The sequence below is a fragment of the Amphiura filiformis genome, chromosome 5 (genome assembly GCF_039555335.1).
Source record: "Amphiura filiformis chromosome 5, Afil_fr2py, whole genome shotgun sequence".
Lineage (NCBI taxonomy): Eukaryota > Metazoa > Echinodermata > Ophiuroidea > Amphilepidida > Amphiuridae > Amphiura > Amphiura filiformis.
Window position 1 is genome coordinate 80173350 of NC_092632.1, and position 23763 is coordinate 80197112.

A 23763-nucleotide genomic window follows, 5' to 3' on the forward strand; every position below is an offset into this window, starting at 1 on the left:
GATGTGTTCAATATACAACAGAGAGGATCACTGATCTCATAAGCAAAGTCTCGGATAATAGTGGCTGAAACTCCATCAGGACCTCCAGCTTTGTTCTTTTTGATCTTTTGAGTTTTCACATACCTCCCAGGGATATATTTCAGGCACAGACGTTTTAGCTGGGAGAAATGCGGGCAATTCCTCAACATTTAATGGTCTTATGTCCCTAGCAACAGAGACAAAATGCTCATTGATCGAATTTGAAACAGCCTTAGCATTTGTTGGATCAGTCTCAGGAGGAGGCTGTTTGCAAGTTTGAGATTTGTTGTTGGTGGTCATCACACATATTTCTCTATACCAGCTTGCTGGACTAGCCTTTTTTAGCCTTTGAACCCTATTATAGTACATGTAGTATTCGTTCTTGTCAGCAACAATGGAGCGTTGAACTCTGTTCCTGTAAAACTTCCACATGAGTACTGATATAAAAAGCTGGAGGCTTTTGTTGGGACTTTACAGAATGCCATGGGAGATTGAGAAACTCCACATGTGTGTAATGGTCTTCGTGCTTCAAAAAAGAAGTACATTTTAACCACTTTATTTAGCCAATAATTGAGCTAATTTTAATACAGCAACGAAGGAGATAGCGAGCAAACAAATGTGCTCTTCCTCATCGAAGGATTAAAGTTTTTCTGTCGAATTGCTGTGGAATTTGCTGGTATTTTGAAGGCCACGTATCTGTCAAAAACAGCGGAGCTGTGTTTAAACAACCTGTTCCCTGGAAAAAGAGTGATTGGTGAAAGAAATACCATTTTTGAAGAAAGCAGCGCACGGAGATATATTTGTGGAGAAAGCAGCGCAAGGAGATATATTTGCGGAGATAGCAGCGCAAGGAGATATATTTGTGGAGATAGCAGCGCAAAGGAGATTGGAGAAAGCATCATCATTTTCGTATGAGGATTTTATACGCAAGGATTTATAAACGCAAGTGTACACTGGACTTCGCTGGTTTTCGCAGGACAAGTGAATAAGGATATGTTTCATCAGTCGTCCAGAACATTGCAAGAACTCTAGAATCACCAACAAGAAGACCGCTGGTTAAGTACCGATAGAATAAAAGTGATTGTGTGATTTTAGTGTATATTGTTGTTATATGTACCAAGCATACTTTGTTTTCAATTAAAGACTTAGATTTTGTTAGCTTAATCAAACAGTGTATTTGTGTTGTGCATTCGTGTGAGTTCGGGAAAAAAGGTGATTTTGGCCTGGAGTCGGTACGACTCGTAACAAAAATTGGGGGCTCGTCCGGGAAATACACTGTAAAAAAAAAAAAAAGTTGACATTAATATACTGAGTCTTGAAAGTGAAAGTACAGTATGGCAGAGTTCAAAGCAGAAGAGTTTCTTGAAACTATAAATTGGGAGAAGTTTGATGAGTTGAAGAAGCCTGATTTATTAGCATTTGCCAAACATTATGACTTGAAAGTAAAACAAGCTACAAGAAAGCAAATAATCAAAAATGCCTTGATTGATGTTTTGGTCGGGGAGGACATTTTTGATGAATCCTATTTGGAAGAGAAACTTGATGTGGAAACTGAAATTGGTGGGGACTCAGCAGTTAAATTGAAAGAGTTGGAAATTCAATTAGAAATGAAGAAAATGGAAATGGACCAAAAGAAAATAGAAATGGACCAAAAAGAAAAACTGGAAATGATTAAGTTAGAGAATGAAAATAAAGAAAAACAAAAGAAACTAGAAATGGAAGAAAAAGCTCGTCAAGACAAGATGGCGCTTGAACACCAAAAGTTGGAACTTGAAGAAAAAGAAAAACAAACAAAGCTGCAAATAGAAGCACATTTGAAAGAAAAGGAAATTGAGGAAAAGTACAAGTTTGAACAAGAGAAGTTGGCAAAGCTAGGTGACAAATACTCATCAAGTTTCTCCTCAAAGTCAGGGTTTGATGTTACGAAGTATGTAAAGCTTGTGCCTAAATTCAAAGAAAAAGAAGTTGATGAGTATTTTCAACATTTTGAAAAGGTAGCTACAAATTTGAAATGGCCTCCAGAGCATTGGACCCTACTGTTACAAAGTAGTTTTGTGGGGAAGGCCAGGGAAACTTACTCAGCTCTACCAATTCTAGAAGTGTAATAATTATGAAGAAGTCAAACAGGCAGTTCTCAAGGCCTATGAACTGGTGCCTGAAGCATACAGACAAAAGTTCAGAGATTCTAGAAAGCAAGCAGATCAAACCCATGTAGAATTTGCTACAGTAAAAGAACAAATGTTTGACAGATGGCTTGGGTCAAAAGAAGTCAAAGATGATTTCGGCCAACTTAAGCAATTAGTTCTTATAGAAGAGTTCAAGAAATGTGTCCACATTGACATAAAAACCCATTTGGATGAAAGCGCTAGCAAAATTAAGACGCTAAACGAAGCGACGACAATGGCGGATGACTATGGCTTAACTCACAAATTGAATGCGAGTAGATTTGGTCATAACAGAAGTTATTCAAACAGGTTCAGCCATAATCAACCTAGAATAAATCAGGGTGGTACACAAGAAGGGAGAACTCAGTCTAATTCACAGCATAGTGCTGGTGGTAGAGGGACCCCAGGGAGTTCAGGTAACAAAAGTTGGGACTGAATTTAAATCCAAAGTATCTTGTACTCATTGTAAGAGACCAGGGCATACGATGACCCAGTGTTATTTCTGAAAAGGCAGACAAGACGCACAAAAACAGCAGCAAACTGCTAGTAATACTGTGGGATGTGCAGTGTCACTTGAGTCAAAGAAACAAGTCAGTCAAATCAAGAAACAAGAATTCCCACAAAGGGAGGTGAGACAGACAAGGTGTGTGAAGAATTTGAACCATTTGTGTTAGAGGGAGTAGTATCACTTGGTGATAATGGTAGTCCAAAGCCCATTAAGATTGTGCGAGATACGTGTTGTGCACGGTCTATGATTCTGGAAGGAACTTTGCCCTTTGATAAGGATAGTTCAGCTGGTAATGCTTTGATCCAGGGTATTGGGATGGAAATACTTAATGTACCTCTCCACAAAATTAACTTGAAATCTGACTTGGTTTCTGGTCCTGTAACCATAGGAGTTAGACATGAATTACCAGTCAAGGGAGTGTCCATGTTGCTAGGAAATGATTTGGCAGGGGGGAAGGTTTTTCCCGACCCAATAGTCACAGATAAGCCCTGTATACAGGATGGTAATAGTGAGGAAGAGGAGATATTTCCTGCATGTGCAGTGACACTGGCAATGAGTAAGGGAGCCTCATTAGAAACAATTGAGGACAACCAAATTGATGACTTAGGCTACAATTTGGAAGACACATTTGTGTCAAAGTTGAATGAGAAAGAAGATAAACTTCCTTCTCCAGGGGATAAAAGACCCCTCAAAATGACACAGCCTCTGAGCATGAACAAATTGGGGAAACATTGAGAGACCCATTAAGTCATGACAAGCTAATTCTGGAGCAACAAAATGACCCAGAACTCAAAGAGATCAATCAAAGGGCATTGACCCTAGAAGAAGCAGAACAAAATTCTGTATGTTTTTACAAACAAGATGGTGTGCTAATGAGAAAATGGCGGCCACCTGATGTACCTGCCGATGAAGAGTGGAAGGTAGTGCACCAAATTGTGGTACCAAAAGTATACCACACTGAAGTAATTAACATAGCACATGATAGTCCCATGGCAGGGCATTTGGGTGTTAAGAAAACTCATGAAAGAATTCTGAGACATTTCTGGTGGCCCACTCTCAGAAAAGATGTTTCTGAATATTGCAAAACATGTCACATATGCCAAAGGGAAGCCAAATCAGAAAACACCTCCTGCTCCATTAAAGCCAATTCCAGCCTTTGATGAACCATTTAGTAGGGTTATTATTGATTGTGTAGGCCCCCTACCAAAGACTAAGTCAGGTAATCAATACCTTCTGACAATTATGTGCGCGTCAACACGCTTTCCTGCAGCCATACCCTTGAGAAATATTAAAGCAGTGACTATAGTGAAAGCTTTAACCAAGTTCTTCACATTTGTGGGGCTCCCCAAGTCCATACAGTCAGACCAAGGATCAAACTTTACTTCTGGAGTATTTCAGCAGGTCATGTATCAATTAGGTATAGAACAGTATACCTCAAGTGCTTACCATCCAGAATCACAAGGTGCACTAGAAAGGTTCCACCAAACTTTGAAAAACATGATCAGAACATACTGTTTGGAGTTTCAGAGGGACTGGGATGAGGGAGTACACTTGTTGTTGTTTGCTGCTAGGGAAGCTGTTCAGGAAACTTTGGGATTTAGTCCTTTTGAGTTAGTGTTTGGACACACAGTACGCGGACCCTTAAAGTTGTTGAAAGAAAAGTGGCTCAATGAGAAATCAGATATCAATTTGTTGGATTATGTCTCCAATTTTAAGCATAGGCTTAACAGAGTAACTGATATCGCCAAAGAAAACTTGAAACAGGGTCAGGCCAAAATGAAACAATGGTATGATAAACATGCCAAAGAGAGAGTGTTCAAACCAGGTGACAAAGTTCTAGTACTGTTTCCAATTCCAGGACACCCATTACAAGCCAGATATCATGGCCCATGTGAAGTAGAGTCAAAAGTGGGTGAAGTAGATTATATTATCAAGACTCCTGGTAGATGCAAGAGCAGGCAGTTATGCCACATAAATATGCTCAAAGAGTATGTTGAAAGAAGTGACAGTGGCATTCCAAAACCTGTGTGTACAGTAAAACATGCTGATAATGTAGACAAACATGCCGATGTAGACAAAATCGCCACTGTAGACAAGAGTAAAGATGACAATTCTGATGTCACAGTTGACCAGGATAAAGAGCTGGAGCACAAAGAGTATAATGTAAAATTGAACAATTCTGATGTGCTCACTAATTTGGACTCAAAGTTAGGTCATCTTTCTCAAGATCAACAAAGTCAAATTGCAAATTTGATTCACAAATTTGACAATACATTTCCTGATACGCCAAGTAGAACAAATGCTGCATTTCATGATGTAGATGTTGGTGATACAAAACCAATCAAGCAGCATCCTTACAGAGTCAATCCATTGAAAATGGAACATCACAAAAATGAGATCAATTACATGCTAGACAATGATATCATAGAACCAAGTAGTAGTGAATGGAGTTCACCATGTATACTTGTTCCCAAGCCTGATGGTTCGTACCGATTGGTCGCAGACATGAGAGCTGCAAATGTTCATTCAAAGACAGACTCGTACCCAATTCCAAGAATTGATGATTGCATAGACAAAATTGGGAATGCAAAATTTGTTAGCAAATTTGATCTTTTGAAAGGGTACTGGCAGGTTCCACTCACAGACCGTGCCAAAGAGATTGAGGAGTTTGACCTTGCAAGAGTACAATCTGGACATCAAACATATTAAGGGAAAAGACAATGTAATGGCTGATGCCCTGTCCAGAATTGCATAAAAAACCTGATAAACAAAAATTCCTTTTAAAAGGGAACTTGTGTGACAAGGAGTCACTGGGTATGATGAGTTAAATACTCAAAGTTGATAATATGTTGAAGTTGATGTAAAAGAAGAAAACATTTAAGAAAGTTTTCATTACATTCAAACTTTCTTTCTTTAAGGGGGAGGGTGTGATGTGCCCTGAGTAATTTAATTTAATTATTTAACTTTGTTTACAAGCTGAAAGTATTTCATGAGATGGGAAACCCCCTTGTACGTGCAAGATAGTGATGTGGAAAGTCATTTTGGAATTCCCCCAAATTATTGTGAACAAAGTCAGATCTATGTTTGGAACTTGGAAATCCCCAGTTCATTATTGCACCATCAGGAAACCCCCCAGGAAGTGATGTAATGTGAAAGGTGAATGTGTATAATTAATCTTGGGAAATCCCAAGATTGCAGCAATGTTGTGAAAATGTGATTGAAGTAATGGTTTATTAATAGATGATGGGTTTTTGCATGAGTACTGATATAAAAAGCTGGAGGCTTTTGTTGTTACTTTACAGAATGCCATGGGAGATTGAGAAACTCCACATGTGTGTAATGTCTTCGTGCTTCAAAAAAGAAGTACATTTTAACCAGGTTATTTAGCCAATAATTGAGCTAATTTTAATACAGCAACGAAGGAGATAACGAGCAAACAAATGTGCTCTTCTTCATCGAAGTTCTTCTGTCGAATTGCTGGAATTTCCTGGTATTTTGAAGGCCACGCATCTGTCAAAAACAAGCGGAGCTGTGTTAAAGAAACCTGTTCCCTGGAAAAAGAGTGATTGGTGAAAGAAACACCATTTTTGGAGAAAGCAGCGCAAGGAGATATATTTGTGGAGAAAGCAGCGCAAGGAGATATATTTGCGGAGATAGCAGCGCAAGGAGATATATTTGTGGAGATAGCAGCGCAAAGGAGATTGGAGAAAGCATCATCATTTTCGTATGAGGATTTTATACATAAGGATTTATAAGCGCAAGTGTACACTGGACTTCGCTGGTTTTCATGGGACAAGTGAATAAGGATATGTTACATCAGTTGTCCAGAACATTGCAAGAACTCTAGAATCACCAACAAGAAGACCGCTGGTTAAGTACCGATAGAATAAAAGTGATTGTGTGATTTTAGTGTATATTGTTGTTATATGTACCAAGCATACTTTGTTTTCAATTAAAGACTTAGATTTTGTTAGCTTAATCAAACAGTGTATTTGTGTTGTGCATTCGTGTGAGTTCGGGAAAAAAGGTGATTTTGGCCTTGAGTCGGTACGACTCGTAACATAATACAGCGTTACAATTTTAATACTGAATTACAGCACACATAACAGAAAATAAGAAGAATTATGTTGTACAAAGAGTTTAATTAGTTTTGACAGAAAATTATGACAATGAAGGTGTTTCTGTTGTTTTTTTATCATGACTTAATAATTGCCATTTAATTCTTTTGTAATATATTGTACAATAAAAAACAGCGCATTTATTTAGTTTGTTGAACACTGTTGAAACTTGGGTGTGAAAATAGGGCACATGACAATCTTTACTTTAATCTTGCCAAATACTGTGCTTTACAGAATAGCTGGGATAATTTCATGTTGTTGAATAGAATACAAAAGTGATGCCCTTGAATAAATTCATCAGGTCTGTAAAGGCCGACATACTCGATGCAATTTTCCAAGCAATTGCATGTTGCACACACCTTGCAAAAAGATTGCTCCATGTAATTTGGATTTGCAAGGAATTAATCCCCCAAGCATCAGGCAAATTAATCCCCCGAGCAACAGGCTCTACTTTCAAGGTTGTTGCATGCAATCTAACCTCCAGCCAATCAGCTGAGTGAACACCGGCTGGTCACAGCATTCATTTGTGAATGTGTAGGGACCAGCTTGATTCACCATCCACAACATGATAATGTGTGCACATGCTACATTATAATACACTTATAGGCCTATGTTGTTGTTGTTGTTGTTGTTGTTGTTGTTGTTGTTGTTGTTGTTGTTGTTGTTGTTGTTGTTGTTGTTGTTGTTGTTGTTGTTGGTGATGTTTAGCTCTTTTGATCTTAGTTTTCCTTAGCCTTTTCTTTATGGAAAATTGTATAGATATATACAGGAGAGGATGGCAATCTTTTGCTTTCGGGACAACACATGAGCCATTTTGATATGATTACGAAAATCATTAACCACTCTTATGTTTTGAGTATATCCCCAAACCTAAGACCAAGCCCAAGCATGGAGCTAATATAGAAAGGAGAGGAAATAGATTACGTAACGCCTATTGTTCCTTTGTGCCTATTTGAGTTTCCGAAACGCTATTCATCGAGAGGTACCTTTTGTTTGAGACAAAGGGCTTCCGCCATTAAATCGGTAACTGATCTGACAGCATATTAACGCTATAATAGGCAAGCTACTGTCAATAAGTGATGAAACGAAAGTCATGTGAAAGCGTCTACACAAGCGTAAGGTACCCTTTGTTGTAATCCAACCCAAGGGTGTGATTGAGTTGTCGCATGCACACAAAACAGAGGTTCGCCTACAATACAAACCTATTGCAGCACCCAAATTGGTTTGTGCGCTCATTTGATTATACTCAGGGAACACGCTTTGCTCTACCATTTCGCTACGGACAGTTCAGCAGCATAGGCAAAGCACAGATATTGGAACACATATCGGTGGGCAAAGTGTGTGCTCTGTGTGGCGATATAAGAATCTACACAATGTTTGCCAATAGGCCTACATATAAGGATTTGAAGTAATTATGATATCGCTCCTAGGCTTTAGTATTTTTAAGGACATTAGCCGCGGTCCACATCGTGTTTTATCATAGGCCTACCATAATAATTTACATAAGCACCGTGTATATAGGACTGGCAAGCGAGTCTACCCTGGACCTCATATGTGATATATTTGCTAATAACTCGAGAAGCATATAGCCATACTATTTCTGAATCAATCAATAAAGCAAAGCAAATAATACTTGTAGGCCTATAATACTAGATTAAATATAATTGCGGACCAGCCGATGCAGCTCGATACGCCCAATGTATGAATAAAAGCACCTAACAATAAAGTCGCCCAATTGAACAGCTGTAGGTGTCGATCATACGACTTCATGAATATTGATTGGCAACATTTTCCAATATGTCAGCGCTCAAATCGGACACAATAGAACAATAGACCCTTCAGTGCATTGCGCTCAAGGAATTGCAAGGCCCCACATTGCTTCATGTATTTTGATCAATTGATCAGCTTCATGGTCAGTGAGCACATAACTCACCCACTAAGTAATGGGCCTTGCAATTGAAATTGCCTCGTGTATGCCCTGCTAAATAAGACCAGTCACAACTTACGTTTCTAGACGTTTTATCAACCATTTGTTGATTCATCAGCAGTACACTTGCTGTTTTGAAGTGCTGTTTGATATTGATCCGGCAACTCTACATGTAGGAGTTGGAGCAACATCAACCCCTGTGTCAAACGTCTTATGCAAGTTCTGCAAGTTAAAGTTCTGTGTCAAAGTTTTTCTAGAGATGCCAGATCAATATCCTGTTGCCAAAAAAAATCACCCCCCTTCAGTGGCGAAAAAAAAAAAAATTCTGCGGGCCACAACTTGCAGCTCTCCCACCCCAGAAGCAGGGATGCAAGTTTTCCTGCTTTGCAGGAATTCCTGCTTTTATGAAGTCCAAATTCCTGTACTTTTCTTTATTTTCAACCCGTTTTGGAGGTTTTTGGCCCAGATTCACACACTTTTCAGGCTTTTTCCTTCAGGTCAGCTTGCATCCATGCAGAAGTCAAATGGTGTGTCCCTAAAATACTTTTTATTATATGGAAAAACTATAACTACATCAACTGGCTTGGTTTTATTATGCTGATGATGATTTAATTATATCAGTCACCTAGGAGTATTTGTCAGATCAATTACATTTTCCTCAAACTTGGTGGGTGGGTGCATCTTGACCCGAGACAGAACCAGTTTGTATTGGTTAGTGGGTCAAGGTCACTGAGGTCATCTAGGGGTCATCTGAGGTCAAATTAGTAAAACTGTCATATGTCCATGACACTTGGTGGGTCCATTCAACATTTAAAGCCAAATTTTGGAAGGTCATTTCGAGGTCACCAGAGGTCATCTGAGGTCAAATTAGTAAAAACTGTCGTATGGGCATGAAACTTGGTGGGTACTGTCAACATTTAAAGCCACATTTTTGGAAGGTCATTTCGAGGTCACCAGGGGTCATTTGAGGTCAAATTAGTAAAAACAGTCGTATGGGCATGAAACTTGGTGGGTACAGTCAACATTTTAAGCCTAATTTTTGGAAGGTCATTTCGAGGTCACCAGGGGTCATCTGAGGTCAAATTAGTAAAAACTGTTGCATGGGCATGACACTTGGTGGGTACAGTCACCATCAGCCAGATAATCGTGCCCAGCCGATAACCGCCAAATTCATTTACCTCTACCAAAAGTAATTGAAAAAGCAGGTGGTCGCAAAAGCAGGCGAGACTCGTGGTTCGAGAACCGCCTTGTTACTTAATAACTTCGAATATCAATTTGGTTGAAAGAAACAATTGACAGGCCAGAGCAAGAAAGTCATAACTGACATTATATTAATGGATCATGAAAATATGTAGTAAAAAAACAGAACACAAATTGAAACACAAAAATGCTCTGCATGATGATAAAATTTGAGATACAACTTTCTTGTACTAACCCAACAAAATAGTTTGGTACTTTTAAGGACCAGTAGATGTGCATATATCGCTCATTCTACAAAATCCGGTGCCAATAGCCTTTTTTCCATTCTTTGGTCCACAAACACTTTGTCGAGCATTTAGGGCATCAAATATGTTGTTTTTCTGGTAGAACTCACGAGATCTACACGGACATATATAGTTTTCGATACTTTAAATGCTTTCTTCAGCCTGATTAACCCTTGCAAAGGCTCGAAAATCGCTAAAAATGGGTTTCCACTGCTCAAGTGTCACATCTAACCCTGAATATTTTCTTTGAATAAATGCGATTTCTTTACATATTTGTTGTTTTTTAATTAGATAACGCACCATCATATTGTTTATCAACATTATTTTTTTGTGATTGTTTTTTTATCTTTACCCTTTTTTAATACACGTTATTGGAAAGAAGTAAAACAGAGGTATCGATGTAATTTACGGTTTTTGAAAGGAAACACTCATAAGTTTTAAAAATCACAGTAAAAAATCGTGATGCTGTAGCATTTTGGCATAGAAGTGTTGTAAACATTGAAATTTCGACCGACCATGTTAAGATTGGTGAGCTACGTTACCAGAATTCTATAGTATGCACTTGTATTACATGTACTTCCTAATAATATGTGAAAGCTACCAGTGGTATTACCCCATTTATATTAGAATTAACCGACACAACGTTCTAACCTTCGCAAATCACATTAAAAACATTAAAAACCAGTGAACTACGTTACTGTGAGCTACGTTACTGTGAGCTACGTTACACACTCATTTACGCATCTTCAAAACTTCTATGAAATGGTGAAATCTGTTTTACATTTCACTCAAGTGATCTTTATTGCTTTTTATGACCTTGGATTGAGTAAAACCAGCCCATTTTGTAGTCGGTAACGTAGCTCACATTACATTGAGTTTTAGTGTTAAAAAACATCATGACTTCCTGAAAGACAAATATGCAAGTGGTGTTGGCATTTTTTTACATCTGAAAGTAGTGATATATTTACTCTTAAAAAACACAAAAAGCAGGTCTTTTTGAACAACTTTTATTTTTCAATTTTTATAGTGGATTGGCACCGGATTTTGTAGAATGAGCGATATCATGATCGTTATTTCATAGCTTTTATTGATGTGACCACTTTTACTAGCCTCGGTTCGAGGCGTCTGGGCTCTGGGATGGTGTGTTTTTTTTTCCTTGTTTTTTTTTTTTTTTTTTCGTACTTTTACAAGGCAAAAAGCAGCTTTTCTAGGCATTGTGGACATGGTGCCTTCACCAAAGAAAGTTTCCTACTATAAAGACCTAACTTTTGAGATGGTTTGCATGTCGAAAGGTGCAAAATCAACAATAAGGCGCCCGGTTATAAATCAGCGTTCAGCAAGTCATCATCACGACACTTGTAAACAAACCGTGCTCGAGTTTGATTGACAGGTGACGTCAGACGCGATCAATTGTCTTTATCTTTGTCTTTCATTATACCTCTCTTCGTTGTCATGGTTCTGAGAAAATAACCAGAGAAAAATTGCTGATTCCAACCAGCTTTTTATGTCTTACTCACAACACTGTAAAGTTCTCAGTGTATTGTAGGCTCCTTCTAATTCTTTCTTGCTGGTACTTGCTTACGGTGGCTTCGGAAGATAGGGGGTTGACAAAACCAAATTTTGTTGGTAATCTGTTCTGGGTTGTGCCGGGGGGTGGGGGTGGGAGTCAGAAAGGTCAAACTTTTATTTCAAATGTTGCAAGACTTGTTTTACTAACACAAAAACCTATTCATGCATGTTACACAAATTCTGTTAAAAACTACTACATGTAGCTCAGCACTTATAAACAATAAAATTTAACATTGAATTCAAATCTTTTGTAAGATTCAAAAGATATTCTTAATCGCATTATATTTACATTAACTTTTCACAATGTACAAGCCAGAGATTCATTATACAGTTAAGAATTTTTTTTAATATTTAAAATAGTTATTAATATTTATTCATAACCTTATGAATTTACCTGATGCGTAATATCTCACAATTGACAGCAAAATTCCTAACTATTCCAGCGTAAATATAAGTAACCTTTGCATGCGCCGTGTTGTGCGTCGAACAAACTACTAGCAAGCTGGCCACCGTATTTGGATTGCATGCTAACTTATTTGCACAGATTGTGATTTGCAATTTTGTTGTTGGTTGTCCTGTACTTTTTTAGCCTGTTCAATTTTTGGAAAAGCAAAATGTAAAATTTTTTTATTTTTACAAACTTTTGAGGAAAATTTTTATATTATTTTGTAAAGTGAAGGTTATGAATGAGGTTAATAACTTTGCATCGGTAATATGTCAGCCATTGTGAAAAATCTAAACATTTTACTTTGGACCCTCTGGGCTAACACCCCTCCGGATATTCCTCGGTACCAAAGGCAAAATGTTCAGATTTTTCACAATGCCCTCCGAATAACTGATGCGCAGTTATTAACCTCTAATTAAAAGGGCATTTCATGATCCACAGCCTCATCCCCCCACTTCTCTCCAAAAAAGTTTTTTATGCCACTGGATAGCTCTGGCTACATAATGTTCATGTACTAAAAGTTTCTTGCAGATTTAATTTGTTTAGCAAAAATATCGTCAAATTTGAATTTCGTTCTGGTATACCAGAACGAAATTATAACAGTGGCCTATGGAGCAGTGTAATACACATAACACATAATCGTGCATTTAACTCGCAAATGCAAAATCGGAATCAACAGAAATTTTGGGCGTAAGCTTTTTTTGTGGATATCTACATAAAAAGAGGATGCTAGGATCACGAAATCCTCCTTTAATACATTCTAAATTCTAATTTATACTCTAAAATTGTAATGTTGAAAGCTGTTTTGGTTTGTTTTTCATGTTGGTGTTACAGAATTTTTTGATATGCATAATCTATAGAATTTCCTGATTTTCTTCTGTGTCATCCCATACAATATGGGATCAAGGCATGCGTTACAGAACTGTAGGAGTAACAGACTAAAGAGAATTCTTGGTTGGTTACACTTCTGGCAAAAAAAGAGCTCAATGCTGATAACATAAAAACAGTAAGGCAACATACAGATAGCCATAGAGAAGACGACAGCTATGAGACTAACTGCAGGTTTGATGTAACGGCTTCTGGATGGCTTGGTTTGTGGCATTTGACCTGGTTGTGCTTGAGAAGGTGCATTTGCTTCTGGTTCCAAAGCCGTAGATGCTGTTGCTGAAGCTGATGCTGACATACCAGATGATTTTGTCTTTTTCAAACGTCGATTGAGCAGATACAAAAATGCAGTGCTGAGTCCGCAAACTGTGATGACAGGACCAAAATACACGACGAGAAACACTGACATAGTGTATGCCTTCAAACGTCTGGGAGGAGTCAGACAAGTCTTGTCAAAGTCTATCAATGCGGCAGTTTCGTCCAGTGATTTTGCAGGATTCCAAAGAATCTGCTCAATCATTGCTGCGGTAAATGCCGCCAACCAGCAAGCAGCGATCGTGATTTGGATCCGAAGCAGCGACTGCATTTTGAGATATACCGGATATTCTTTGAGGACCAGCAGACACCTGTCCAAACTGATAGCGATGAGGGTGAAAAGACTGGCATAGATGTTAGTTTGTAAAGATATAGCCTGCAACCTGCAACCAATCTCACCCAATGGCCAGTATCCAGGAATTATGAACACTAAAGATTGCACTGGCAAAACAAGTAGCCCAGTCAGTAAATCCACGCAGGAAAGATTCAATATCAGCAGTTCACTCGGTTTCTCTCGCAGGCTAGGTACTTTCCAGAATGCAACGATTATCATAGTATTGCCAATTACAGTCAGTGAGGAGAGGATAGGTATGAAGATTGCAAAGAAGATATTGACATCTGGATACTGGAAATCATCATCAGTGTCTGGTGCAGAAGATGTTGCTGGGTGCAGGGCCATGTCTGCCAGCGCTCAGGTTTGATATATATCAAATACTTGTTCAATGTTAGTGTATCGAAACAAATCGTAGGTTTGTTACATTATAAAATTGCAGCCAGTATCAGTGTTGAAAAGATGCAGGAAGTCTCATTGTTGACCTGCGGAAGTAAATGAAATTTTATTCCTTTTACCAGTATACGTTTATATGGTAGGTTTCTACTAATTTATAACATTATAATTGAATTAGAAATGATGAATTTTTAAAATTTTATCACAAAATAACAGGAGTGAGCACATACTGCATAGAATTTTCAGTATAGGCCAGTTTTGGAAGTGCCCTGTGAAGACTCCTTGTAATATATGAAATGTCTTAACATGAAACAGTGAATGTAATATAAAGCTAAAACTGACAATTATGCTCACAGAATGAAATAAAAAACACACCAAAAACAAAACATTAATTTTTATAAAAGAGAATAATCTTGATCCAATATGAATTGGTTGTCATGAGAACTAACTTGGTAGAATATCTTAATTAAGTTTGTACCAAAATTGGTTTTTACGATTATTGCATAAAGAAAATTAAATTCAGGAGGTCTCAGAATGCTATGATGATAGATATCAAAACATTTTCAATACTCTAAAGAGCGATTTTTTTTGTGGTGATTTTGACGTTTTTCAACATTTTGGCAGTTTGTTTATTTGGCCACATGGGTCAAGAATATATTTATATATTTTAGGGCTTTTTATTTCTTTCTGATTTTGAAATTAAAGGGCATTTTGTGATCCACAGCCTCATCCCCCCACTTTTCCCAAAAAAAGTTGAGATTTTTACACCACTGGATACCTCTGGCTACATAATGTTTATGTACCAAATATTTCTTGCAGATTAATTCGGTTAGCAAAAATATCGCCAAATTTGAATTTCGTTCTGGTGCACCAGAACGAAATTACAACACATTGTCTATGGAGCAGTGTAATACACATAATCATGCATAACTCACAAACACAAAATCGGAATCAACTGAAATTTTGGAAATAAGTTTTTCGTGGATATCTACTGAAAAATGTCATAAAAAGAGGATGCTAGGATCACGAAATCCTCCTTTAAGTATGACAAGGGCAAAATAATGGAATTTCATGATCAAATACCTAATTAAATATTAAAACAGGTCTAGAATCTATGAAATTCAATATTTTCCATAGACAGAGGGGGGCACCTTGAGGGGGTGCCAAATTGACCAATTCAGCATCAATTCTGCACCCCTCCAAGCGAAGAAAGTCAACATTTTCGCATGCTTCGCACACATTTCAGCACTAACACTCATTTAAAAGATCAATTTAAGACCAAAACTCACCGAACTTCATTAGGCCTATAACCAAAATTAGTGGTTTGTGCAATTTTTCGCGTGCTCCGCACACAATTGTTTCAAGAATTTGGGGGAGGGGGGATGCCATTAAGTATCCTTGGCCCCGGGTGCCACAACCACTAGTTACGCCACTGGGAAAGAATACTTGGGCCCAAACAAACCCAACATTTATAAGAATTAATTAACACACAAAAGCATGTCAAACTATTTTTTTATAAAAAATGTTGAAACATTGACAATCCATGTTCATCACTTACCTGCCTGGATAGATAGTCAGCACAGACAAAATTCTTACCTCATCAGATATCAGAGTTTCTGTCACGCTACACAGCTCACTTATTCCACCTGATGACCCAAACTATTGAAAATCAACAAAAGGATTGTGAAGTTCAGCAGTGACCTAACTTGATGGGAGTAGTGGGTTCTCAACCTGATTAGATTTGTCAGCGCAAAATATCGTAATTAAGTAGCCTATTTGATATAATTATTTTTATTTTTTTCTGTTTTATAATTTTGTTCACATTTTTTCACATTTTTCATGGTCAAAAATTTGTTTTTTGCATTTTAAATGTTTTTGTTAATTTGAAATTTTTAATCTTGAGGTACAGCGCATTGGTGAGGAGGATCTTGGTTCTTGGCATTACAAACCACCCTACTTTTGATTGTTTACACCCCAAAATAATTTTTTGTACATTTGCCCACCAGATAAATGTAAATCTCATCATGAAGACATTGGGCAATAATAATGTCTGGGAAATATTTAAATTAGATGACCCGCATGAACTAAAAATAACTTTGAATTTAGTTATAGTATGAAAGTGCACAGGTTGCTAATAATGAACTTTGTATAAATGCAGTTCCATGATACAATAGCAACTTATTTATAAAAGTGTTTATAATGCACCATTTATCTAGAAGTGGAAGATACAAAATACATAGAATAAACACTAATTATGAACATCGGACCTAACAAAGATGATATTGATATTCAAATCTACAAATTCAAGTTGAATAAATAGCACCCAGTTGAATGTTGTTGACCTAATTTGTCACAAATATGATGGATCAAAACAATTTCAGACTTTATCAAGGGCATCATGAGATGAAAGTGAGAATAGTTCTGATACAGGAATATGCAACTGACTTGTCAATGGCTTGATAGCATAGGAATATGCAACTGACTTGTCAATGGCTGGATAGAACAGGAATATGTAACTGACTTGTCAAAGGCTTGATAGCATAGGAATATGGCTTGATAGCACAGGAATATGCAACTGACTTGTCAACAAAAAAAAAAAAATTTTTGGATTTATTTGGATTTATAAAGCGCCTGCAACGGTGAATCATCACAATCAGGTCACATCAACTAGGTTGCTGCCGAACGGCGCGCACCTATCCGCCAATTATCTGTGCAGCTCCCCAAATTCCATTGGGTGAAGGAAGTTTTTGATTACCAAACAACTAATCACCGATTTTTGCGATACAGGAGGAAACCGGAGATCCCAGAGAAAACCTGCAATGGCTGGATAGAACAGGAATATGGCTGGATAGCACAGGAATATGCAACTGACTTGTCAATGGCTGGATAACATAGGAATATGGCTTGATAGCACAGGAATATGCAACTGACTTGTCAATGGCTGCATAGCACAGGAATATGGCTTGATAGCACAGGAATATGCAACTGACTTGTCAATGGCTGGATAGCACAGGAATATGGCTTGATAGCACAGGAATATGCAACTGACTTGTCAATGGCTTGATAGCACAGGAACATGCAACTGACTTGTCAATGACTTGATAGCATAGGGATACATCTTTTGATTTCCAACAACAAATAAATGATCAAGCAAAATCAGTCTGAAGTCAGGCATTTTAGGCCTAAATTTTCAATTTTTTACATGATTGTATAAGGCATTTGCAAAGCTACATTTTGCAGAAAACCCCATAGAAATTGACAAGAAGATAAGAAATATAGTCAACCTACCTGTATCTGGACTTTCGCGAAATGTAACCGGATGGCTATATTGTCCATGTGACAGGAATGTGTCTAGAGGTTTGCATGTAGATTTCCAACAGCAACAAAGTTAATATCAGCCATTTGTACAGACCTTGCAAATAATTTGTGGTCGATCTACTCAAGTCAATAATGATATCCAGGAGCGCAATTGGCCAGTTCTGCAATGCAGGTGGGTGTTGATGCCTGCAAAGCTTAACACATACTGAGTGTTCCTCAATACTTGAAGTTGAAGGACCTGTAGTTTTAAATTGGTTAGAATTAAAATCCTTGGTCAGAGCTACAGTACTACAAGTAAATTAAGTAATTCTTGGCCAATCTCGAACATTATGAACACTTGTGGCTCCGCTGATAAACACACAAGCAGATAGCGGTACAGAAGAAAACATACACACGCCTTACATTGCGTACATGCTTAGTACGCTACATGAACGCAACACGCATGTTCCAGTTTGGCCAAGAATTACTTCATTTACCTGTAAGTGAGTTATAGCCACTTGCTGGATATAAAATCAAGAATTCAATTTAGTTTCAAGCACTTTTATAGCAAACATTTTATTTTTCTATTTGTATGACAAATATTTATCTGCTTTATTTATACTGTCAATGTTGATGTTCTTTAATATAGGCCGCCTCCTTCTTCATTATTTGTTCTTTAAAGTTGGCAATTACACAATAAGTAAATAGTGCAGGTCAGAAAACAATGGCATATAGCATGTTGTATTATTTGTGAGGTTTTTAAAATTAATTTTAGTTGATCCAACAATGTTTTTGGACAATACCATGAATATAATAAGTCTTTTATAGACCTGGCATATTTATAGTTTTTCCTAGGTGAGATACTATAGAAACAAAAGTCATTTTGATGTTTGGAGTCCTTTAACTTTAAGCTTCGTCCTTCAAGTTTAAAAGTAAAAATGATTTTGAAAAGCTAATTATTTTTTAAATGCTAATTATATTTAAATGCTAATTATTTTGTAAGAAAACATTCCTTCAAGTTTATGTCTGTCCATTATTGGAACAAATATCACTTACTCATTAAAGAAACTACAGTTTGTCCACTCTCAAGTACAAAGTGACAATGCGCGCGTATACAGTGCGTAGTGATGCGTCTCTTCTGCATATGCGTGCCTTCAAATTCTGCACAATATGTACGTCCGCGTCTGTACTTTGTACTTCAGAGTAGTCGGACTGTATCAGCAATCTTGGCAATAATATTGGAATTTTTTAGAAAAAGCTAAATGTGACAAAATATCAATAGATAACTCAATTTTTCAAAAGGAGAAAACAGAAGCGATGAAGCACTATATTCAGTTATGTAACTTTAAGTTTGATGAGTTGCATTTTAACTTAAAAGGGCATTTCGTGATCCACATCCTCAACCCCCCACTTTTCTCAAAAAAAGTTGAAATTTTTATACCACTGGAAACCTGGCTACATAATGTTTATGTACCAAAAATTTCTTGCAGATTAATTTGTTTAGCAATATATCGTCAAATTTGAATTTCGTTCTGGTATACCAGAACAAAATTTCCAACAGTGGCCTATGGAGAAGTGTAATACACATAATCATGCATAACTTGCAAACGCAAAATTGGAAGCAACTGACATTTTTGGAATAAGCTTTTTTCGTGGATATCTACTGAAAAATGTCATAAAAAGAGGATGCTAGGATCAAGAAATACTCCTTTAAGTATACAGGCATGATATTCCCTATTTAAATAGGAGTTTCTACTTTATTATAACCAATATTTATGCATTTTCAGTCAGATTTTGGGCTTTTAAACTGGTTTTACATTGCTTTCCCTGTTTTTCCCCATTTTTTTTTGTTTCTTTGCCTGGTATGCCGCCTTAGGTCTTATCACTTGCAGCATGTGTTTGCACATGCTCTACACTTTTTACCAAATTGCAAAAATCCTGAGTTAGCAAAATCACTGACAGTGCCTTTAAACTGGACTAAATTTCTTTTTAGATATTTTTTTGAGATTTTAGAGCAAGAAAATTCAGGCATTGTGATGCATATTATACACTACTCAACAAATTTAAAGGATCATAATCTGACCATCTTGATTTGACCTTCTTTCTTTTTTGTTCCTCATGGTGCTATTAGTACTTGGGTTACAAGTGTTTTGTTGCCTAAACATTCTGAATAAAATGACACTCATCTGATTTACAAGATTAATGGTGTTTTTGCAAAATGCTACTAGATATTAAAAGTGAGGCTGATCCTTTAATTTCTTTGAGTAGTGTATTAGGCCAAATAAAAAAATAAACATGTTTCACGTCCCCTGCCGCTTCCTTTTTTGAGGTTTCTTCAGTTTTAGTTTTATTTTTTGAAATTCAGTTATAACTTTTCAAAAAATATGTCTAGGAAGTAGAGATGCTTTCTATAGCCTTGCTAATTTACAAGAAACACTTTTATAAGGTTTTGTGATAGTTAGAGGGAGCCTACATGTATATCTCAGAACAACAAATAAAAAGAGGCCTCCTCCTTTTTCCAGGCATTATTGTATATGCTAAAACAGCTCTAATTATGGGTATTTACACTGATTTTGCGATAAAAATAAAAGCCCCTCTTCCTCCTTTTTTTCAAAAACCGGACGTGAAACATGTTTTTTATTTTACTTGGCCTAACACTATTATATCAAATCTGAGCGCTTTTAATTGCTCACATTTCTTACCAAAAAATTAGTACTTTTACAATTAGTACTTAAAAATACTAATTTGTGTGGTAAGAAAACAGCCTCTGTATACCCAAACTTTATGAAAACATTTTTGCATGTGTGTCAAGTACTTACCTGCTGCAACTCCACCATCTTTGAGTACTTTTGATTGGCAGTGTTCATGTCTATTAAGTTTGACAGCTAGCTGCAACTATATTTATAACTAAATATGCATGTGACCACCTCTGCGCCGTCTTGACACTGAGGCAGAAAGTCTGGAAGACATCTTGGGCACAGTGGATACAGATTGTGCAGCTAAATGTTCGGTTTTATTGATCAACTTTGGTATTATTGTTAGCATTTCTGTTGCTAATCTTTTTTCCATCTGCAAATAATGTTTTCGTATTGCACTTATGCCATCCACACCAGCAGTGGGCTGTGTTTGTTTCTGATTCACAATGTCCTGCCATTTGCCTCGGTTGGTTGTTAGCCTGCTCATTTCTGTTAGGGTTGGTATTCCTCTTGCTTGCCCATCTGCTTTAGCACACTCCACCCATCTTTTACTTGGTCTTCCTCTTAGTCTCTTTCCATGTGTTTTGCCCTCAATGGTTATCTTTGGGTATCTGTTTGTCTCCATCCTTTTAATGTGGCCAAAGTATTTCAGTCTTCTTTCTGATATAGTGTCTAAAACTGTGTGTTCTTTGCCTAGGGTTTCCCGGATATCCTGGTTACGTATTTTATCTAGTCGGGTGACTTCCAGCAATTTGGCGGAGGCATGCCATCTCGAAAGTCAGAAGCCTGTTTTCATCCTGCTTTTTGAGGGTCCAGGTCTCTGATCCATATAGTAATACAGAGAGGATGAGTGTTTGGTATAATTGTAATTTGGTGTCTTGCTTGATGTCTTATGTTGAGACTTTGAACTGCACCTACTGCTTTGCTGATTTGGTGCCTCACATGTCCCATCTCCAGATATGGTGCCGCCCAGATACACAAATGATTTTACTTGTTCCAGCTTATCTCCTCCAATTGTAATATCCAGTCTGTGGTTATATTTGGTAATGGCTTGAACCTGAGTGTTGGCTATATTTATTTTGAGTCCTTGTGGTGATTCTGCTATTAGAACTATATCATCCGCAAATCTAAGATTGTTTATTTTGAAGCCAGAGATAACTGCTCCTGTGTCTTCATTTTCTAATGCTGATGATACAACTAGTTCCAGAAGTATGTTGAAAAGTGGTGGCAAGATCACACAACCCTGCCTCACACCAACTTTTGTGTGGAACCAGTTGGTCAGTTCTCCATTGAGTCTCACGGCACTCTGTGATATTTCATACAGTGATTTCAGTAGGCAGATGATCTTCTGTGGGTATCCATAGAACCTCATTGCTTTCCATAGTCCTTCTTGCCGGATGGAATCAAATGTTTGTTGGAAGTCTATGTAGCATACATGTAGGTACAAGTTTTTATTCTTTCCCAGGTATTTTTCAATGATCTGTCATAGTGTAAACAGCTGGTCTACGGTTGATCGATTTGGTCTAAATCCAGCCTGCGCTTCGGATAATATCTCCTTAGTTCTCTTAAAAATCCTCTTCTGGAGAATAATCATTAGGATTTTACCCATATGACTAAGCAGGCTGATTCCACGATAGTTCCTGCAGTGGAATGTGTCTTTCTTTTTATATATTGGGGTGATTAATGCTTTCCCCCAGTCTGCTGGAAATGTCTTTTGTTTCCCAGATTATATTGCATAGTTTGTGAATTATGTCTGTGCCTCCTTCTCCTGCAGCTTGGATTTCTTCTTCTGATGTAGCATCAAAACCAGGGCCTTTCCTTCTCTAAGTTTGTCTATAGCTGATGCTACTTCCTCTTTGGTTATTTCTCGTTTGATGTCTGTCTTTGGCATCTGTGGTAGTGCTTCTGTTTGATTTGATTTGTTCGGATTTTGACAACCCTGGATAACCCAAGAAAGCCTCTATTGAAGCTTATTTCCATTGGGGTCCATTTGAACACCGGGACGGATTGGGAACAGTCAGGGGTTAACACCCTACTCTTTTCGAAACTGGCTGCGAAATACATGTACAAGGGAATTTGTCATCTATGTACTTTAAATATGATTGAGGATGAATTTCATGTTATTATTAAATGCCCATTTTATGATACTTTGCGTAAAGATATGTTGAAAATTTTAACTGATATGTATGATAACTTTGATAATCTGACTGACGATGTTAAATTTATAAAAATAATGAGTGTCACAGATTTTGATAGTATAAAACCTGTTCTTACTTTTGTAAACTCTGCTTTTCAAGCAACGTAGTAACCTAGATGTTTAATAGTTTAGTTTTATAATTTACTTATTCTCTTTTATATTTTCTATATGTGTATCTTTTGTATAACTTGACTGTACCTATTTGTTTGGTGATGTCAATAAAATAACTTGTACAGGTACGGCTCTCTGCACACAGGGCTGACGGCTTAACGTCCCCTCCGAAGGACGGAGTACCTTCATGATTCATTTACCCAATTCTAAATGAACCATGGGGAGAGCGGAAGTCTGAATTTAATCTACAGAAGTTACCAATTAATTTCAGACTTTTTTATCCAAGTCAATATCCCAGCAAATCGCCACCTTGGAATTGAACCGGAATTGAACCCGGGATCTCATGCACTAAAGGCAAGTGAACTGTTGCTTCCAGGTTTACTGAGTTTCCTTCATTGTACAGTTCTTCATAATTTTCTTTCCATCTGGTTTTCACCTCCGTCTGTTCTGTTAAGACTCTGCCATCTTTGCTTTTAATGGTCTGCATTCTGATGGTTGGCTTCTTTGTGATTACTTTAATTGTGGCATAGACTTCTTTTGACTTAGCTGCTTGGTGCGCCTAATCCACTTTCTTGCAAATTCCTTGGATCCACATGTCTTTACATCCCTTTGTTTTCCTCTTGATCTCTCGGTTGAGATAGTTGTACCTGGGTTTCAAAGATGGGTCTTCAAGTTTCTTGAGTTTCACTTTGCTTATTACATCAAAATTCAGAATCCCCCAATATGTAATCATTTTACTGTGTAAGTTTAATATTACTGACGGAATACCCTAAGATTTCCCCATAACTGACCATGCTATTGCACATAGCGATAGGGAGTCCTCCGGGTCTCTGGTTTTCATTTTGGGGTTATTACTAAATTTAATAGTTGTCTCTAAATTGTGCATTGATTTGGTCACACTGTTTTAGTCTTGGTATGGCAGCGCTCAATGGGTCACATGCCTATTTATAAATACATGCTAGTACACATAGTTGAAGCTAGCTGTTTAAAAAGGATTACAATTTATTTTCTTACCAGTAGCTAACCGTCGTTTTATCTTTTCTGTTTTGGTTTCGGTTTCAGGTTTCGGTTTCAGATCTCATTGTTATTTTGAAGTGTTAGCATGGTACGTGTGAACAATCCTTTTATTCTAGTCTTTTGTTGACTACAGAAAAGTTGAACGAAGATAACTTCTGTTTCGGTTTCGGGAGTTATGTTAATTTCTGACATGAAAAACGTGAGATGGGGGTTGATGCTAATCTAGACAAAAGAAGTGTCTAAATTTTACGGTCGTAAATTCGCGATAAATTGTACGGCTTCAA

General features: G+C 37.3%; 1 protein-coding gene and 1 long non-coding RNA gene across 5 annotated transcripts in view; one reads left to right on the forward strand and one right to left on the reverse strand.

The window, feature by feature from the left end:
* LOC140153797 (uncharacterized) overlaps positions 1-23763 on the forward strand; it is a 188918-nt gene that overhangs the window by 71386 nt on the left and 93769 nt on the right. The gene's annotated exons all lie outside the window — the stretch shown is intronic.
* On the reverse strand, positions 14148-17686 carry LOC140151982 (uncharacterized). The gene is made up of 3 exons (XR_011859012.1): positions 17450-17686; positions 15758-15820; positions 14148-14250 (listed from the first exon to the last, which is right to left on the reverse strand). It is a non-coding gene; the product is annotated as an uncharacterized lncRNA (long non-coding RNA).